Source organism: Carcharhinus amblyrhynchos, chromosome 28, assembly GCF_965287045.1.
Source record: "Carcharhinus amblyrhynchos chromosome 28, sCarAmb.v2.hapA, whole genome shotgun sequence".
NCBI lineage: Eukaryota > Metazoa > Chordata > Chondrichthyes > Carcharhiniformes > Carcharhinidae > Carcharhinus > Carcharhinus amblyrhynchos.
Genome location: NC_137351.1, coordinates 12,689,999 through 12,709,431, shown reverse-complemented (window position 1 = coordinate 12,709,431; position 19,433 = coordinate 12,689,999).

Here is a 19,433-nt window from a genome sequence, read left to right as displayed (position 1 = left end):
TGGAACTCTCTGCTAACCAGTCCATTTACCAGCAGAGTACCACTCATTCTTCCCTCTATCCAGGATTACAAAGAGCCTTTGCTCCATATCCCTCAGTGCAATGGTTCACAAAAATCTCTCAATCTCAGATCTCTCCCGGAAGGTCAGGCTCCAAGTTTTACATTGCGTCCCTCTGTCCCAGACTCCCCAACCCAGTCGCAATCGTGAGGATGGGGCTTTTAAAATATTTTAGGAGAAAATCATATTATTTTTAACAAAATATGAGCGTGTGTGTGTGTGTGTGTGTGTGTGTGTGGTCATGTGTACGTGTGTGTGTGCACGCGTGTGCATGTGCATAGAAACATAGAAACGTGGAAGATAGGAACAGGAGGAGGCCATTTGGCCCTTCGAGCCTGCTTCACCATTTATTACGATCATGGCTGATTGTCCAACTCAATAGCCTAATCCTGCTTTCCTTTGATCCCATTGGCCCCAAGTGCCATATCCAGCCGCCTCTTGAATGCATTCAATGTTTTGGCATCAACTACTTCCTGTGGCAATAAATTCCACAGGCTCTTTGGGTGAAGAAATGTCTCCTCACCTTCATCCTAAGTGGTTTACCTTAGACTGTGGACTCATGGTTCTGGATTCCCCCAACATTGAGAACATCCTTCCTGCATCTACCATGTCTAGCCCTATTATAATCTTATAAGTCTCTATGAGATCAACCCTCATTCATCTGAACTCCAGCAAAATCAATCCTAACCTAGTCAATCTCTCCGCATGTATCAGTTTTGTCATCCAAGGAATCAGCCAGAGTAAACCTTTGCTGCACGCCCTTGAGAGTAAGAACATCCTTCCTCAGAAAAGGAGACCTGAACTCCTATGTTCTTGGCATGGTCTCACCAAGACCCTCTATAATTGCAACAACACGTCCCTGCTCCTGCATTCAAAACCTCTCGCAATGAAGGCCAACATGCCATTTTCCTTCTTTACCGCCTGCTGCATCTGCATGCTTACCTTCAGTGACTGGTGCACAAGGACACCCAATCCCGCTGCACACTCCCCTCTCCCAATTTACAGCTATTCAGGTAGTAATCTGCCTTTTAGTTTTTGCTTCCAAAGTGAATAGCCTCACATTTATCCAAATTATACTGCATCTGCCATGTATGTTTGTATGTGTGTGGTTTGTGCGTGTGTGTGTGCGCTTGTATGTGTGTGAGTGTACGTGTGCACGTGTGTGTGGTTTGTGTGCATGCACACATGTGCATGTATGTGTGTGCATGTGCGTGCGCCTGTTTGTGTGTGTGTGTGATGTAATTAAGCTGGGGCAACGCTAATAGAGTCAGAATTCCACCACCCCGCCTGTCACGGAATCGGAGCGGGCGAGGGGTGGACAACAGAAATGGCCATTGAACCACGGGCGGGATTTTCTGGTCTCGCTCAAGTGAGTGGGTAAAATCCTGCTCAACTTGTCTGGGAGAATTGATAGATGAATGTGTAGAAGTGGTAAAAGCATAGATTTGTAAGAAGATCATGGTGATGTGGATTTATAAATCAATAGAACATAAGAACATAAGAAATAGGAGCAGGAGTAGGCCAACTAGCCCTTCGAGCCTGCCCCGCCATTCAATAAGATCATGGCTGATCTGTCGTGGCTCAGTTCCACATTCCCGTTAGGTTGAACATTTTATATTGGGGGATATATTCTGGGGGCTTTGCTTTTCAGCTGTTAAATTTCAAAGGAGACTAAGGAACATTTACAAAGGTGTCAGAAGGAAACAAGAGAAAGTTATTAAATTTTATTTGACCCAAAAGAGAAGGCTACAGGAAGACATGATATATTTTCATACTTTTGGAAACTGAGTTCAGAGAGATGCTGAAGATAATGGAAATGAAAATGAAAGGTAAAAGGAGGATAGTGAAGGAGAGAGATTGTGTTGAAGTTGGGTTGTCTGTGTGGGGACAATATCCTGGGGGGCGGGTGTGGTGGCTCTGTGCTGAGGAAAGGTGCAAAATCTGAAGCAGCCATCCAGAAGTGAGAAGGGCAGTCTTCATAGAATCCCTACAGTGCAGAAGGAGGCCATTTAGCCCATCGGGCCTGCACCAACAATGATCTCACCCATTTCCTATCCCTGTAACTCAACATATTTGCCCTGTTAATCACCCTGACACTAAAGGGCAATTTATCATGGCCAATCAACCTAACCCACACATCTTTGGAGTGTGGGAGGAAACCGGACCACCCAGCGGAAACCCATGCAGACACCAGGAGAATAAGCAGACTCCATACAGGCAGTCACCCAAGGCTGGAATTGAACCCAGGTCCCTGGCGCTACGAGCCAGCAATGCTAACCACTGTGCCACCGTGTCTTGCTTCTCATCAGAGTGTAAGTGAATGTGACGTCATGTGATATACCTTTACTAAAGTGACAGCAGTGTTGCCTTGGGCAATATTACTAATTTTATTTTAGTTAACAATCTATAAGGGAGTGTTGCCAAGAAATTGTTTACTTGTGTGTTCTGGCCAAGTGGGTTTGGGAGAATCAAACACTCTCCTGTTGTAATTTGCCTCAAAGGGATATTAGCATGACATCACTAGAATCATAGGATCCCTAAAGTGCAGTAGGAGGCCATTCGGCCATTTGAGGCTGCACCGACAACAATCCCACCCAGGCCCTTTTCCTATAACCTCATGTATTTACCCTGCTAATACCCCTGACAGTAAGGGGCAATTTAACATGGCCAATCAAGCTAACACACATATCTTTGGAACCTGGGTCCCTGGCACTACGAGGCAGCAGTGCTAACTACGGTGCCATCATACCGCCTACGGGAAGCATGTCTTGTGATCCAGTCTTAGTATCACCTTTGCTTAGAGTGGAGTTAACACACACATCTCTGATGCCTTCAGGATTTATGCCTTTATATCACTGTTCTCATGTGCTTAACTTAAATAAATGAGCCCACAACATATTTATTCAATTCCTTACATCATAATAATAACATAACATCTCCTGTTTCACACATTCAAAGTCAGCTTCAAAGCATCCCAGACAAATATTGGATTAAAGTTTGATGCTGCATCTCCAACAATGAAACAAGAAAGGAAGAACTTGCATTTATATGTCAATTCCCACAATCTCAGGACAGCCCAAAGCATTTTTCAACCAATGAAGTACTTGTGTAGCCATAGACTCATAGAATCCTACAGTACAGAAGGAGGCCATTCAGCCCATCGAGTCTACACTGGCCGCAATCCCACCCAGGGCCTATCCCCACAACTCCATGCATTTACCCTAGTTAGTCTCCCTGACATGAAGGGACAATTTAGCATGACCAATCCACCTAACCTGCAGATCTTTGGACTGTGGGAGGAAACCGGAGCGCTCTGAGGAAACTCACGCAGACACGAGGAGAACGTGGAAACTCCACACAGACAGTGACCCCAGCCAAGGATCGAACCTGGGTCTCTGGCTGTGATGCTGCAGTGCTAACCACTGTGCCACCCACTGTTTCAATGTAGTAAATTGAGCTGTCAACATAAGCACAGCAAGATCCCATAATGTGACAATGATCAGAGAATCTGTTATTTGCAACATTGATCAAGGGGTAAATATTGGCTTGGACACAGGGTTAACCCTTCTCCTCTTCCTTGCAATAATGCCTGAGGATTTGCTATGTCCTCTTGAGAGGGCAGACTCAAGGCTTAATGTTTCAGCCAAGAGATATCACCGCTGACAGTGCAGGTCTCTCCAGCACAGAGTTACCGTTACCTCCTCCTGGGATGTGTAGGGGAAGCACGTTCCCTCGCGGGTGGAGCTGGATCAATCACCTGACTTTACAGGTGAGGCAGCCCCACACAATAATCTTCCTGAACACAGTCGACAACAGAAATGTGATCAATGCAGCTAATTGCATTCAAAAACCCACACCCACTACTTAACCATAAATGCCTGAAATACTGAGAAAGCAGGATCTGTGTCAGTCACTTACGGCACATTATCATACCACAGTCATTGACAAGTCAGCCAGCTTGCTTCCTGTTGTGTGAGATATTCCACATTTTTTCTGTCAAAGGCGCAATTGTTGCCGACACTCATCTTAAAGAATTTGTTTTGTGTAAGCTTGCAAACCACAAGATGTGCAAAGGACAACTTCCCTCACTGGTTATCTGTGAAGACGTATGATTGTGTGATGAAGAGAACTTTCTGTCCTACGTCCTTGGTATGGTGGCACAGTGGTTAGTATTGCTGCCTCAGGGAGCTGGGCTCGATTCCTGGCTTGAGTCACTGTCTGTGTGGAGTTTGCACATTCTCTCCGTGTTTGCGTGGGTTTCCTCCAGGTGCTCTGGTTTCCTCCCACAGTCTGAAAGACGTGCAGGTTAGGTGCATTGACCCGAACAGGCACCGGAGTGTGACAACTAGGGGAATTTCACAGCAACTTCATTGCAGTGTTAATGTAAGCCTTACTTGTGTCTAATAAATTAAATTGAACTTTGGGTGAAGAAAGCAAACAGCTTGATTAATGCCAGAAGAAATAAGAGCAGGAGTTTGGACCCTCAAATCTGTTCAATAATTTGGGCTGACAAATGGCATGTAACATTGGCACCACACAAATGCCAGGCAATGACCATCACCAACAAGAGACACTCTAACCACTGCCCCTTGACATTCAATGGTGTCACCATCACTGAATCCCCCACTGTCAACATCCTTGGGGGTGCCATTGACCAGAAACTCAACTGGACTCACCACATAAACAGTGGCTACAAGACCAGATAGTAACTCACTTCCTGATGGGCCGAATGGCTGGCCTCTGCTCCTCTGTCTTGTCTTATGAAGACATTGTGTGACAATCCCACAATGGCAGCCAGGATGACTGAGACTTATACCATTTAAGCTTGACAATTAAAATCAATAAACTACATGCTATTTGCTTCACGGAAGCTCTACTGCCTCAAACTATTGCTCAACGTAAGGATTCAAACCATTTCAAAGGTTTCTGTCCAGCTCAGAATCATTGTCTTTGTGGTTAAGTCATAAAAATTCCACAGAAAGCTGAAGTGAGCTTGGGTGGATTTGAGTGTTTATATTGTCCAATTCCACAGCAGATCCTCATTGCACCAGCTGGATAAGCCATAAACCCCACTCAATGTTCAGTGATATAATTGCTGTTTCTATTGCTTTCACCGCAAGCCAGATCCACTAGTCAAACATCATGGTTATAACCTCAGAATCTCAGGGCCATTGGCATATTTCACTGGGCGGATTGCAATACTTAAGTCCTTGAGCTGTATTGCACTGGTTTCCTTAGAATCATAGATTCCCTACAGTGCAGAAGAGGCCATTCGACCCATCAAGTCTGCACCAACTTTCTAACAGAATATCTTACCGAGCCCTCTCTTAGCCCTATCCCCCTTATTGAACACATTTAACATGGCCAATCCCATCTAACTTACACATCTTGGGACTCTAAGGGGCAACTTAGCATGGCCAATCCACCTAACCTGCACATCTTTGGACTGAGAAGGAAACTGGAGCACCCAGAGGAAACCCGCGCAGATAGACGGAGAATGTGCAAACTCCACATAGACAGTGACCTGAGGCTGGAATTGAACCTGGGTTGCCGATACTGTGAGGCAGCAGTGTTAACCACTGTGCCAGCAGCTCGCAACTTGCAACATGAGACTGGTGAGTGTGGTGTCCATTCATTTCTGACAATCCTGTGGCGACAAAGAGTGTTAACCTCAACTCCAACTGAGGATGAGAGAGGTCCAACAATTTGGGTCAAATTGCAGACACATTTGCTGGCATTTTATCTTCCCGCCCATCAAGGGAATTGGAACAGGCCAGGGATGGAAAATGGGAAGGTCTGTTGACCTCGGGTGGGATTTTATAGTTTCAGGACAAGCGAGGCTGTAAAATCCGACCCATTGACTTGACTGAAGTGGAGCCCAGATTGAGTTATTTTCTTTATCATAAATGGAGCAATAATACAGCAAGAATTGGTAAACAGTAACTGCACTGCTGCCTCACAGTGCCAGGGGCCCAGGTTCAATTCCTGCCTTGGATAACTGTGTGTGGAGTTTGCACATTCTCCCCATTTCTGCATGGGTTTCCTCTGGGTGTTCCAGTTTCCTCCCAGAGTCCAAAGATGTGAAAGTTAGGTGGATTGGCCGTGCCCCTTAGTGTCCAAAGTGGTGTAGATTTGATTGATTAACCATGGCAAATGTGTGGGGTTATATGGATAGGGTGAGGGAAAAGGTCTGGGTAAGATACTTTGTCAAAGAGAGTCGGTGCACACTAATGGGCCAAACGGCACTGCATGGGTTCTATAATTCTAATAAAGTGGGTTCTTTATTGAAAGATAAGACTGGAGACATGCAATGGTAGTTGAGAGACTATGTAGACACGTCTGATCTATCAGACAACTGCTCAGTTTACAGTCATGTGATTTTCCACCATGTTCTGTCTTGGAGCAAATAATGATGGACAGTTTGAGATATTCTTCCTTAAAGGTCCATACTTCCTTTCTTCATTCGTGGGACATAAAGGCCAGCATTTATTGCCCATTCCTAATTGCTCCTTGAGAAGATGGTGGTGAGCTGCCTTCTTGAATCGCTGCAGTCCACGTGCTGTGGGTTGACCCACAATGCCGTTAGGGAGGGAATTCCAGGATTTTGACCCAGCGACTGCGAAGGAACGGGGATATATTTCCAAGTCAGGATGGTGAGTGGCTTGGAGGGGAACTTGCAGGTGGTGGTGTTCCCGTGTATCTGCTGCCCTTGCCTTTCTAGATGGAAGTGAAATTTTCACCTCCACCTTCTTCCGGCTGGAAAAAGATACAAAAGTCTGAAGTCACGTACCAATCAAGTCAAGAACAGCTTCTTCCCTGCTGCTGTCAGACTTTTGAATGGGCTTACCTTGCATTAAGTTGATCTTTCTCTATGACTGTAACATTACATTCTGCACTCTCTCCTTTCCTTCTCGATGAACGGCATGCTTTATCTGTATAAAGTGCAAGAAACAATACTTTTCACTGTATGCTAATATATGCAACAATGATAAATCAAATCAAAAACCATGGGTTTGGAAGGGGTAATCTAAGGATCTTTTGTGAATTGCTGCAGTGTATCTTGTAGATGGTACACACTGCAGCAGCACATAACACAACAGCCCCTCCAGCACCTTCTCAATGTCTGATTTTTGTTTTAAGACCACTTGCTGCAGCTTTGAGATTCTAAGTAACCCCTTTCACTAGCACTCGTTTTGGTAAAATATCAGGCTCCTCTGTTGCGAACGATCATTTGTGGAGCTTTAACAAACAGATCTTTCTTCATTTGTTGCTAAATCATGCTTGTGAAGAAATGTTAAGTGGGTCATTTCCAGTTGTTGAGCTGTTTAATTTGTCTTATTACATTGTGTGCTCCAGGAGATGGTTGAACTCGCTCTCAGAGTTAGCAACACACAAAGTAAATGCGGGAGGTGGGATTTCATCAACCGGGCAGTAACTCGTTGTAATTATCATTCAACTGATTCCAGAGCGTGCACCCTATTTCCCAACACCCAAACAAAACAGGTAATCAAATCTCAAGCTCCTTACTGAACTCCGTCACTGCTGTTTATTTAGTATGTCTGATCTGACTCAGAGCTATGCAGAGGTGACACTAGTTTCTAATTGTGCAACAGGTCATTTTAAAATATTTCCGCAATCACACAATATGTGCACTCTTGCTTACAGCTCAGCTTCTTGGCATCTGTTTACTTTGCTCTGAGTCCACACCCCCTCAAACACAGTGTGTATAAATCAGTTACCAGATTTATATAATCAAACACAGTAAATCTCAATATGACAGTGTGTGCTAAACTAACTGATCTCATCCTGAGACTGGAAATCCCCATCCGAGGTTAACGGACCTTTAGCTGGTCTGCTAAATTTTATGTCCTGCCTAAAGCGATCCTCAGGGTGGGTGGGACAGGAAAATTTACCCCAAGTTTCCTTAGAATTTCCAGGCCACTCAGGCCCTGTACATTGATGCTGGTGTTGATGCAACATATTTGCCTCCTCTCACTCTGTCTGTTGGTTAGCTCAGTTTTCTGGACAGCTGGTTCATGATTCAGGGTGACACCATCAGTGTGGGTTCAATTCCCATGCCTGCTGAGGTTATGTACACCTTCTCCACCTTGCCCCTTGCCTGAGGTGTGGTGATCCTCAGGCTAAATCTCTGCCAATGAACTCTCCCCATGAAAGGGGGGAGCAGCTAATGGTCATCTGGGACTAGCTAAATTTCTGCTGATGATAGCAAGTTTTACATTCCAACCATTCCCTGGGTAATGAAGTTTATCTTGATTTTTTGGTTAGGTTTATCAGAGACTATCTTACATTTATGATCCTTAGTTGTACCTCCATCACAAGTGGAAGCATCTCAACACCTACCTTGCCACAGTAAGTAGTCTCACTACACCAGGTTAAAGTCCAGCAGGTTTACATAAGAACATAAGAACATAAGAAATAGGAGCAGGAGTAGGCCATCTAGCCCTTCGAGCCTGCCCCGCCATTCAATAAGATCATGGCTGATCTGTCATGGCTCAGTTCCACATTCCCGCCCTCTCCCCATAACCCTTAATCCCCTCGCTTATCAAAAACCCATCAACCCGCATCTTAAAAATATTTAGCGAGGCAGCCTCCACCACTTCAACGGGCAGAGAATTCCAGAGATTCACCACCCTTTGAGTGAAGAAGTTCCTCCTCAACTCCGTTCTAAACTGCCCCCCCTTTATCTTGAGGCTATGCCCCCTAGTCCTACTGTCCTTTCTGAGCGGGAAGAGTCTCTCCACCTCTATCCTATCCATCCCATTCAACATCTTATATGTCTCAATGAGATCTCCCCTCATTCTTCTAAACTATAACGAGTACAAGCCTAGTTTATTCAGCCTCTCCTCATAGCTCAACCCCCTCAACTCCAGTATCAGCCTAGTAAACCTCCTCTGCTCTCCCTCCAAGGCCAAAATATCCTTGCGTAAGTGCGGCAACCAAAACTGCACACAGTACTCCAGCTGCGACCTCACCAATGCCCTATACACCTGTAGCAAGACCTCCCTACTTTTATATTCAATCCCCCTCACTATGAAGGCCAGCATCCCATTTGCCTTCCTGACCACCTGCTGCACCTGCAGGCTGGGTTTTTGCGACTCATGCACAAGGACCCCGAGGTCCCTCTGCACCGTCGCCTGCTGCAGTTTTTCACCACGTAAGTAATAGTCCTTCCTACCATTATTCCTACCAAAGTGGACCATCTCGCACTTGCCAACATTAAATTCCATTTGCCATTTCCTGGCCCATTCGCCCAGCCTATCTAGATCCTTCTGTAGACTCTCCACACCCTCCGCACAATTTGCCGTTCCACCAATCTTGGTGTCATCAGCAAATTTCGACACCCTACACTCGGTTCCCTCCTCCAGATCATCTATATAAATGGTAAATAGCTGAGGCCCCAGCACCGACCCCTGGGGCACTCCACTAGTCACCAACTGCCAATCCGAATAGCACCCATTGACCCCCACTCTCTGCCTCCTATTTGACAACCAATCCTCTATCCACGCTAACACCCTACTCCCAACTCCATGCCCCCTGACCTTCTGTAATAACCTCTTATGAGGTACCTTGTCAAACGCCTTCTGAAAATCAAGAAAGACCACATCCACCGGCTCTCCTCTATCCACCGCCCTAGACACATCCTCATAGAACTCCAGTAAATTTGTCAGACACGGCTTCCCCTTAACGAAACCGTGCTGCGTCTGCTCTATCAAGCAATTCCCCTCAAGATGCCTCGCTATTTCCTCCTTGATGACGGATTCTAACATTTTACGTACAACAGACGTTAAACTAACTGGCCTATAATTCCCTGCCTTTTGCCTGCCACCCTTCTTAAACAACGGCGTAACATTAGCCGCTTTCCAATCTTCCGGCACTTCCCTGGAATCCAGCGACGTTTTGGTAGCACGAGCTTTCGGAGTGTCGCTCCTTCATCAGATGAGTGCCTGGCACTGACCTGATGAAGGAGCGGTGCTCCAAAAGCTTGTGCCACCAAATAAACCTGTTGGACTTTAATCTGGTGTCATGAGACTACTTACTGTGCTCACCCCAGTCCAACGCCAGCATCTCCACATCATGGCAACTTAACCAAACCCTTTCAAAATCTTAGGATTCCCTATTAAATCAGCCCCTCGTTCTTTTTTCTGGAGGAAAGAATTCCAATGTGTCTAGTTTTAGTTGATCATTTAACTTCTCAGTTTTGGTGTTATCCTAGTACCCCTTGTTTTTGCTCTGCCTCTATGTTCTTTGTTATGGACGATGGAATTGTGCACTGTTCACTGGTGTGGTCACAATGCCCGCTGGTGAGAAGGGAGGGGGCAGGCAGAGGGACAGAGGGGAAATCAACAATTGTTCTGACTCTTAATCACTGCTGGAAAGTGTGCTTGATCCATGGTGAACCAGGGACAGGCTTGCTATTGTCAATGATGGCCCCTGAGGTTGAATAGTCCAGTGACACACACCAGGGAGGGATGAGATTGATTCTTCTCAGCTGCGCAAAATGCCTCTCTGCTGTAGCTGTAAACATTATTAAGTGAAGGGCAGAGAAATTCACCCCGTTTTTCGTGTTAGTATCCTTCCTTCAAAAAGAACATCACATTTACTTTGGCAATATCGACTTTCTCCTTGTGGGATCTTGCTGTGTACAAAATAGCTGCCCTTGGCTGCACCTTAAGAAGCACTGCGTCGGGGGGTCAAAGTGCGTTACAAGTCCCTGACAGTGAGTAATGCTGGTCTGAAATGCGAGCATTTCCTGTGATACGCCCACTCCACGAGGCTTTTTTTTGGAGAAGGGACAGGAACCCTCATCGTGCCGAGATTCATATCTGGTGTTCCCTCGCCTTACGCACGCTCATTGGTCGGATCTGGCCTCTAGCGACACGCTAATGCAGCTGAAATGAGTTACGAGCAATGTTTGAAGCTGGGGAAATCATATCATGATGCAACTTGCTGCCAAACTGTGTTCTAGTACTTTCTGCCACATTGGGCTTTCACGGTGCACTGTTCCTTTCTTTTTTAAATAGTTTTCAGGCCCTCATCAGTAATCGGCCCTCCTGCACGCCACATTAGGGTAAAAATCAGGAAGCCTAGCGTGAACTCCAAGATTGCCTTTGATTCGAGTGGATCATCCCCGCTCATGAGTTAAATGAGGCAAGATGGCAGCCATTGATTCGGAACGTATTTGCAATTAGTTGTGGAAGATTTACTGGCAGCCTGCATGTGTGTTAACCCTTGTTGGAAGCCCCATCTGGTGGGTTCAAGGTGCTCGATTGTTGCCCTGTCACAGAGGATCAGTGTCGATACTTTGTGAACCGTGTTGATTGCCATGGCAGCAGGAAGGCCCAACACCCCAGTGAAACGATCGCCCATTGGACAGAGAGGCCGGACTGGTCAAGGAAGAAAAAAAAATCATCCACATTGACGGGCAAAGCACGGCGGGCCAGAATCCCTCCCTCCAGCAATGATTACTGGAGAGTGAAAGCGTGATTTAATGAGTTGTCGCTCTGGCAGTCTGAGTTACTGAGCTACAACAAGACGCGATGCGGGAATTAAAACGTAAAGCAAGTCGTAGCGACAACCTGGCACTTTTAACGGACTTAAAGAGCCTCAAGGTGCTTCACACGAGAGCTTCCAAACCAGGCCAGAGACCATGAGCAGAATTTTACAACCTCTTTATTCCAGTTTTGCGTTGGGAAGATGTCGTAAAATCGGGCACAAAGTGGCCAATGCGAATGGCGCCTGTCTTCAGGCCTGTCGCAATTTTACGACCCCTGGATTTCTGGCTTGGTCAGTCTCTCATCGGAATTGGCAGAGAGGCAGATTTGAGTTTATTTGATTTCGATGTGTCTAGCGAGCCTGGTGCTCAATCATCCAGGCTGGCCTGCCTTGATGGTCTCGCTGGGAGAGGGTCTCTCCGGCAAGGAAAACACCTGCTCCCCGTGAATGGGGAACAGTCCTGTTGGCCTTGCTGGTGGAACAGGAGGCCATTGAGGCCCCCCCCCGGGAGGCCGAGTGCAAGGTGGGGGTGCCCTCTTGGGCAGTGCCAGACTGGCACTTGAGCAATGCCCAAGGGATGGTACTGGGGGGTAGGGCCTTTGAGAGCACAGTGCCACGGGGTGGGGAAAATGGGGGCAGGCCAATAGGGATGGGCCAATGGGAGGAGGGGGGACCTTCTGCCACTTTGCATGCATTCGGTGGGGGAGAGAACAGGGGCTGCAATCACTCTGGGTGGCGGGGAGGGATAGTGTGGGGGGGGGGACAGAGGGGGCTGCATTTCTGGTGGCAGGCTACCATGATTGCGGGGGCGTAGATAGTTGAGGCTGCCTGCAGCAGCAGGGGCCTGACAGCTCTCTCTCTGTCTGTCAGACCTCGGCTACTGTTAATGCTCATGTGCAGTATCAGAGATCTACACATGCGCAATATCTCCCACTGCAGGCTATATGGCAAGTTAAGCCTCAGCCACAGCTTCTCTGGCCAGAAACTGACCGGTCCATCTTTTTAGAGACAGAGTGCGTAAGATTGGGCGTTAAAACTTACCCAAATAATGGATCTGGAACTCCCCCATTTTCAGACTAGCTGGACACTTAGAAAACATCCCATAAAACTCCACCCCATGACATGTAAGGGTGGCACAGTGGTTAACAGTGCTGCCTCAGAGCAACTCGAGTTTGATTCCCGGTTTGGGTCACTGTCTGTATGGAGTTTGCACGTTCTCCCTGTGTCTGCAGGGTTTTCCTCCAGACGTTCCAGTTTCCTCCCACAGTCCAAAGACGTGCGAGTTAGGTCAATTGGCCATGCTAAATTGCCCCTTAGTGTCTCGAGATGTGTAGTTTATGAAGATTGGCGGGATAAATTTGTGGGGGTTACAGGGGTGAGCCTGGGTTCCTTCAGAGATTTGGTGCAGACTTGATGGGCTGAATGGCCTCCTTCTGTAGAGAGTCTGAACAGCGTCAGTAAACCAGATGGGTTTTCATGGCAAATTTTTAAGACAAATTGTTTCACCATCATCATTAGACTTTTAATTCCAGGAATTCAAATTTCACCATCTGCCGAAGTGGGTTTCGAACCTGGGTCCCCAGAGCATTATCCTGGGTCCCTAGATTACTAGTCCACTGACAATACCTTCCTTCAGCTGACCATAAGCTGATTAGTATTTATCGGCTACCCTGTTTTAATTTGTTCCCGTGTACAGACTGCCCAGGAATCCCGACCAATTCTAACACCTCACTATTCAGCATGCCAGTCAGGGCTGGTTGCAACTTGGTGCAAGGCGCAATCCACTTAATAACTGGAAAATAAAACCGGCGCACGCTGCTGATGTGGGGGATCTGTACTGGAGGGGAAAACTCACCACTGACATTGTCAGGCAAACCAGCCTCCCATCCACTGACTCTGTCTACACTTCCCGCTGCCTCGGCAAAGCAACCAGCATAATTAAGGACCCCACGCACCCTGGACATTTTCTGTTCCATCTTCTTCTGTTGGGTTTAGATACAAAAGTCTGAGGTCACGTATCAAACGGCTCAAGAACATCTTCTTCCCTGCTGCTGTCAGACTTTTGAATGGACCTACCTCGCATTAAGTTGATCTTCCTCTAACCCTAGCTGTGACTGTAACACTACATTCTGCACTCGCTAGCTTCCTTCTCTACAAACAGTATGCTTTGTCTGTATAGCACACACGAAACAATACTTTTCATGGGATGATAATACATGTGACAATAATAAATCAAATCAAATCACAGGGCTCCCGTTTTCTTTCGTAAAGCTAATTCCACTCCTGCAAGGCTCCTGCTCCAGTGAGAGGGTCAGCCCTATTTGTGCAATAATACCTCAGTAGAAATCAGATGTTAACATTCAAAATAGATTTGTTATGTCTTTGTGGAAGGTCTTCTTTTATTCAGTCTGTGGATGTGGGTGTCGCTGGCTAAGCCCAGCACTATCACCCATCCCTAATGGCCCTTGAGAATTCAGGATGAATTGCCTTCTTGAACTGCTGCAGTCAATGTGGTGTAACTAAGTTTATCTATTATTGTCACAAGTACTCCGGTGCTTGTTTGGGTGCACTGAGGGAGAATTTACATGGCTAATGCACCTAACCAGCACATCTTTCGGACTGTGGGAGGAAACTGGAACACCCAGAGGAAACCCACACAGACACGGGGAGAATGTGCAAACTCTGCATTGACAGTGACCCAAAATAGGAACTGAACCTGCGATCCTGACGCTGCGAGGCAGCAGTGCTAACCACAGTGCCACGGAGGTACACTGGGAATAGGGCCTGGCAGGGATTGTGGTCGGTGCAGACTCAATGGGCCAAATGGCCTCCTTCTGTACTGTAGGGATTCTATGATTCTATACCCACCATACTGTTAGGGGAGGGAGTTCCAAGATTTTGACCCAGCGACAGTGAATGAATTTCTAAGTCAGGATGATGAGCGGCTTGGAGAGGAACTTGCAGGTGGTGGTGTATCCAGGTATCTGCTGCTCTTGTCCTTCTGGATGGCAGTGGTTGTGGGATCGGAAGATGCCGCCTAAGGAGCCTTGGTGAATTCCTGCAGTACATCATGTAGATGGTACGCATGGCTGTGTGTTGGTGATGTTGCCTCACAACGCCAGGGACCCAGGTGTGATTCAGGTAACTGCCTGTGTAGAGTTCAGATGTTCTCTCAGTTCTGCATGGGCTTCCTCCAGGTGTTCCGGTTTCCTCCACACCCCAAAGATATGCAAGTTAGGTGGATTGAACATGCTAAATTGCCCCTTAGTGTCAGGGGGATTGGTAAGGTGAATATGTGGGGACAGGGCCTGGATGGGATTGTTGTCATTGCATGTTTGATGGGCCGGATGGTCTCCTTCTGCATGTAGGGTTTCTATGATTATAATCATTTAGAAACAGAAAGTCACAACTTCCAAACAGCAAGAATGAGAAGCAATGGAACAGTGATGTTTGTGGGTCAGGTTTCCTGGACATATTTTCCTTTTAGTCTTTCATGGAGTGTGGGGGGTGTGGTCACTGGCAGGGCCAGTATTTGTTGCCCCATCCCTAATTGCCCTTGAACTGAGTGGCTTGTTCTGCCATTACAGAGTCCACCATGCTTCTGTGGATCTGGAGTCACATAGCAGCAGATTTCCTTCCCTAAAGGACTATACTGAGCCAGATGGGTCTTATATGACAATCAGTGATAGTTTAATGGTCGCCATTACCAAGAACAGCTTTAGATTCCTGGTTTATTAACTTAAACACTGCTTGGTGCCTGGGGGGGAGAGGGATTTGAACCCACATCCCCAAAGCATTAGCCTAAGTACCTAGGCCAGTGACACTATCGAGATGCCACTATCTGTCCGAGAGTGAGGATCTGGAAATGACCCCCAGTCCGCAGTTTGGACGGGTCAGGTCAGCGCATTGTTACAGAGGTGCAATCACAGAATTGTAATATTTCCACAACGCTATTGGAAAGTTGTGATCTGGAGTCCGTTGGACTAGGGTGGGCACAATAAGAAGTCTCATAACACCAGGTTAAAGTCCAACAGGTTCATTTGCTTTTGGAGCACTGCCCCTTCATCAGGTGAGTGAATTTACAAAGTTATAGACATTGGAAAATTTTATATTTCTGCTTGTGAGACAATATTGTTGATTAAACCTGGCCAAGTTGAGGGGGCTGGGCTGGTACCTGGGTATCAGTTTATTGTTCAGGTGTTAAGCTGAGGAAAAATAATTAATTTGGCAAAGTATGAGATTAATCATAGTTCTCCATTTTCATAATTCTGCTTTGTCTTAGAATCATTGAATCCCTACAGTGCAGAAGAAGGCCATTCAGCCCTTTGTATCTGCACTGACCACAATCCTACCCAGGCTCTATCCCCTTAACCTCATGCATTTACCCGAGCTAGTCCCCTTGACACTAAGGGGCAATGTAGCACGGCCAACCAACATAACCTGCACCTCTTTGGACTGTGGGAGGAAACCGGAGCATCTGGAAGAAACCCACGCAGCTAATTTTTTAATTTAATTCAAATTAATTAATTAATGATGAATTCATCTTAAATTTTGTTCATTTTCCCCGTTCTTTTTGACTAAAAAATATTTCCAGGTGGAAATGTAGAGATCGCAGTGACCCAACCACTGTGGAACTGCATTACTCACTGGATATCTGTGTATGGAACAGTAATACACTGCGCCCACCGACGCGCGACCCTGTGACAACACATTGCCCAACAGGTGGAGAGAGGATAGAATCATAGAATATCCCATTCGGCCCATCGAGTCTGCACTGACCACTATCCCACCCGAGCCCTACCCCCATTTCCCCACATATTTTAGCCGCTAATCCTGCTGACCTACGCATCCCAGGACACTATGGGGCAATTTTAGCATGGCCAATCATCCTAACCCACACATCTTTGGACTGTAGGAGGAAACCAGAGCACCCGAAGGAAACCCATGCAGACACAAGGAGAACGTGCAAACTAGCTGTGAAGCAGCAGTGCTAACCACTGTGCTACTGTGCCACCCACGGAAGCACAGTAGATATGACAATAGTAAAATCAAATCAAAAAATTACCAATGGAGAGTTTATAATGGGAAATAGGGAAATGGCAGAGGAATTAAAATACTTTGGCTGGAATTTTAACATCCCACCTGCCACAGGAATCGGAACGGGCAAGGGGCGGATAATGGAGAGGTCAGTTGACCTCAGATGGAATTTTACAGTTTCGGGACGAGCAAGGCAGTAAAATCCTGCCCAGTGTGTCTGTCATCACAAAGCAAGTGGTTCCAGAGGACAGCTCACCACCACCTTCTCGTTGGGAACTAGGGATGGGGCAATTAATACTGATCTAACCAGGGGGACATCCCAGAAATGAGCTTTTTAAAAATACAAAAACCTTCCCCAAAATAATGGAGATCCAATGGTCTCGTGAGATTGAGAACCTTGAAGTTTTTTACAGAGAGAGTGGTGGGGGTTTGGAATGCACTACCAATTGGGGTAGTTGAGGCAGATATGTTAGCCACATTTAAGACTTTGACTTAATTTGATTTATTATTACACAATCAGTGTACAGTGAAAAGTGTTGTTTCTTGCACACTATACAGACAAAACATACCGTCCATAGAGAAGGAAACAAGAGAGTGCAGAATGTAGTGTTACAGTCAGAGCTAGGGTGTAGAGAAAGATCAACTTAATACAAGGTAAGTCCATTCAAAAGTCTGACAGCAGCAGAGAAGAAGCTGTTCTTGAGTCGGCTGGTACATGACCTCAGACTTTTGTTTCTTTTTCGCGATGGAAGAAGGAGGAGGAGAGACTGTCTGGCGTGTGTGGAGTCCTTAATTATGCTGACTGCTTTGCTGAGGCAGTGGGAAGTGTAGACAGAGTCAATGAGTGGTTTGCGTGATGGATTGGGCTTCATTCATCACTTTTTGTAGATCCTTGCAGTCTTGGGCAGAGCAGGAGCCATACCAAGCTGTGATACAACCAGAAAGAATGCTTTCTATGGTGCAGCTGTAACAGTTGGTGAGAGTCTTATCTGGATAGACACATGAACAAATGAGGAACAGAGGGATACAAGCAGTTTGTCTAGATAGGACAACATGATCGGCGCAGGTTTGGAGGGCCGAAGGGCCCGTTCCTGTGTTGTACTTTTCCTTGTTCATCTGAAAGGAATTAGTGAGGGTGACTTTGAACTCTCGTTAGTGGTTCACAGATTTGTTGACGTTTCGACAAAATATGGGGAAATTCCGCCCAGTATTGGCAAAAATGTAACGCTGGAGAAATTAATGGGACTGAAAGTCAATAAACCCATTGGATCTGATGATCTACACCCCAGAGTGTTGAACAAAGTGGCTGCAGAGATATTGGATGGATTGGTGGAATCTTCCCAGATCCTTTAAATTCTGGATTGGATCCTGTGGATGGGAAGGTGGCAAGAAAGGAGGGAGAGAGAAAATAGGGAACTACCAAACTGTAGCCTGACTTCAGTCATAGGGAAATTGCTAAAATCTATCACAAAGGATGTGATAACTGGGCACTTAGAAAATAATAGTAGGATTGGGCAGAGTCAACGTGGAGTCTTGAAAGGGAAATCAGGTTTGACAAACCTGTTGGAATTTTTGGAGGATGCAGTGGAGCAGAATAGATAAGGGGAATCAGTGGATGTGATGCATTTAGATTTTCAGAAGACCTTGAATAAGATTGCAAGAGGTTATTAAGCAACATTATAGCACATGGAATTGAGCTTAATGTACTGGTGCAGATTGAGAATTGGTTTTTGGACAGAGTGCAGCGAAAGTTCACCAGACGAATCCCTGGGATGGTAGGATTGTTCTATGAGCAAGATTGAGGAGACAGGGCCTCTACTCTCTAGATTTTAAAAGAAGGAGAGTTGATAATGATTGGAGGATTGCAAGAATGATATTTCCCTTTTGTGGGGGTAGGGCAGTCTAGAACCAGGGGACACCGTCTCAGGATAAGGGGTAAACCATGTAGGACTGAGATAAGTAGAAATTTCTTTAGTCAGAGGGTGGTGAGTCTTTGGAATTCTCTATCCCAGAGGGCTGTGGATGTTCAGTCATTGATTATGTTTAGATGTTGATCGATTCCTAGATACAATGACATTGAGGGATACGGGGATAGTGTTGGGAGGTGGTGTTATGGTAGAAGATCATCCCTAGCCTAACTAAATGGCAGAACAGGCTTGAGGGGCCAAATGGCCTACTCCCGCACCTATTTCTTACATTCCTAACAATCTCCTTCCAGGCCACTGGCCATTTTGTGTACCAGCTCACCGCCACTTTCTCAAGGGCAACTAGGCCCTACAACTGAATTTAAAAAAACTACTTATATGAGATTGTACTGAATTGTAACTCCCTTTGATTAACCCTCTATTCTTGAAAAAAACAGATGCTGGACCCAGGCTGGTCTCTTCTGACTCGGAACAGGAAAGTTAGAAGATAAACCGCAAGCTTGGTTTAGCGAGTTGGTTGGCTTTGAGTTAGAATGTCGTGGGTTCAAATCCCACTCTCGGGGTTTGGGTACAGAATGCAGGCTGACACTACAGAGCTGAGGGAGGAATTGTTGGAGGAGTCACCTCTCACACGGGATACTAAACCAAGGCTCTGCCCGCTTTCTCAGCTGGGCAGATGGATCTGATATCGATACTTATGGAAAAACAGGGGCATTCTCCCCAGTGCCCTGAATAATTACCCCTCAACTCTATAAAAACAGATTATCTGGCAATTTTCTCATTACTGTTTGTGGGATCTTGCTGTGTGTAAGATGGCTGCCATCTTTCCTTCCATTACACAATGTCTATCCTTCAAAAATGAAGGTGGTGATTTTATCACAGAAATTCTAAGTCCAGAAC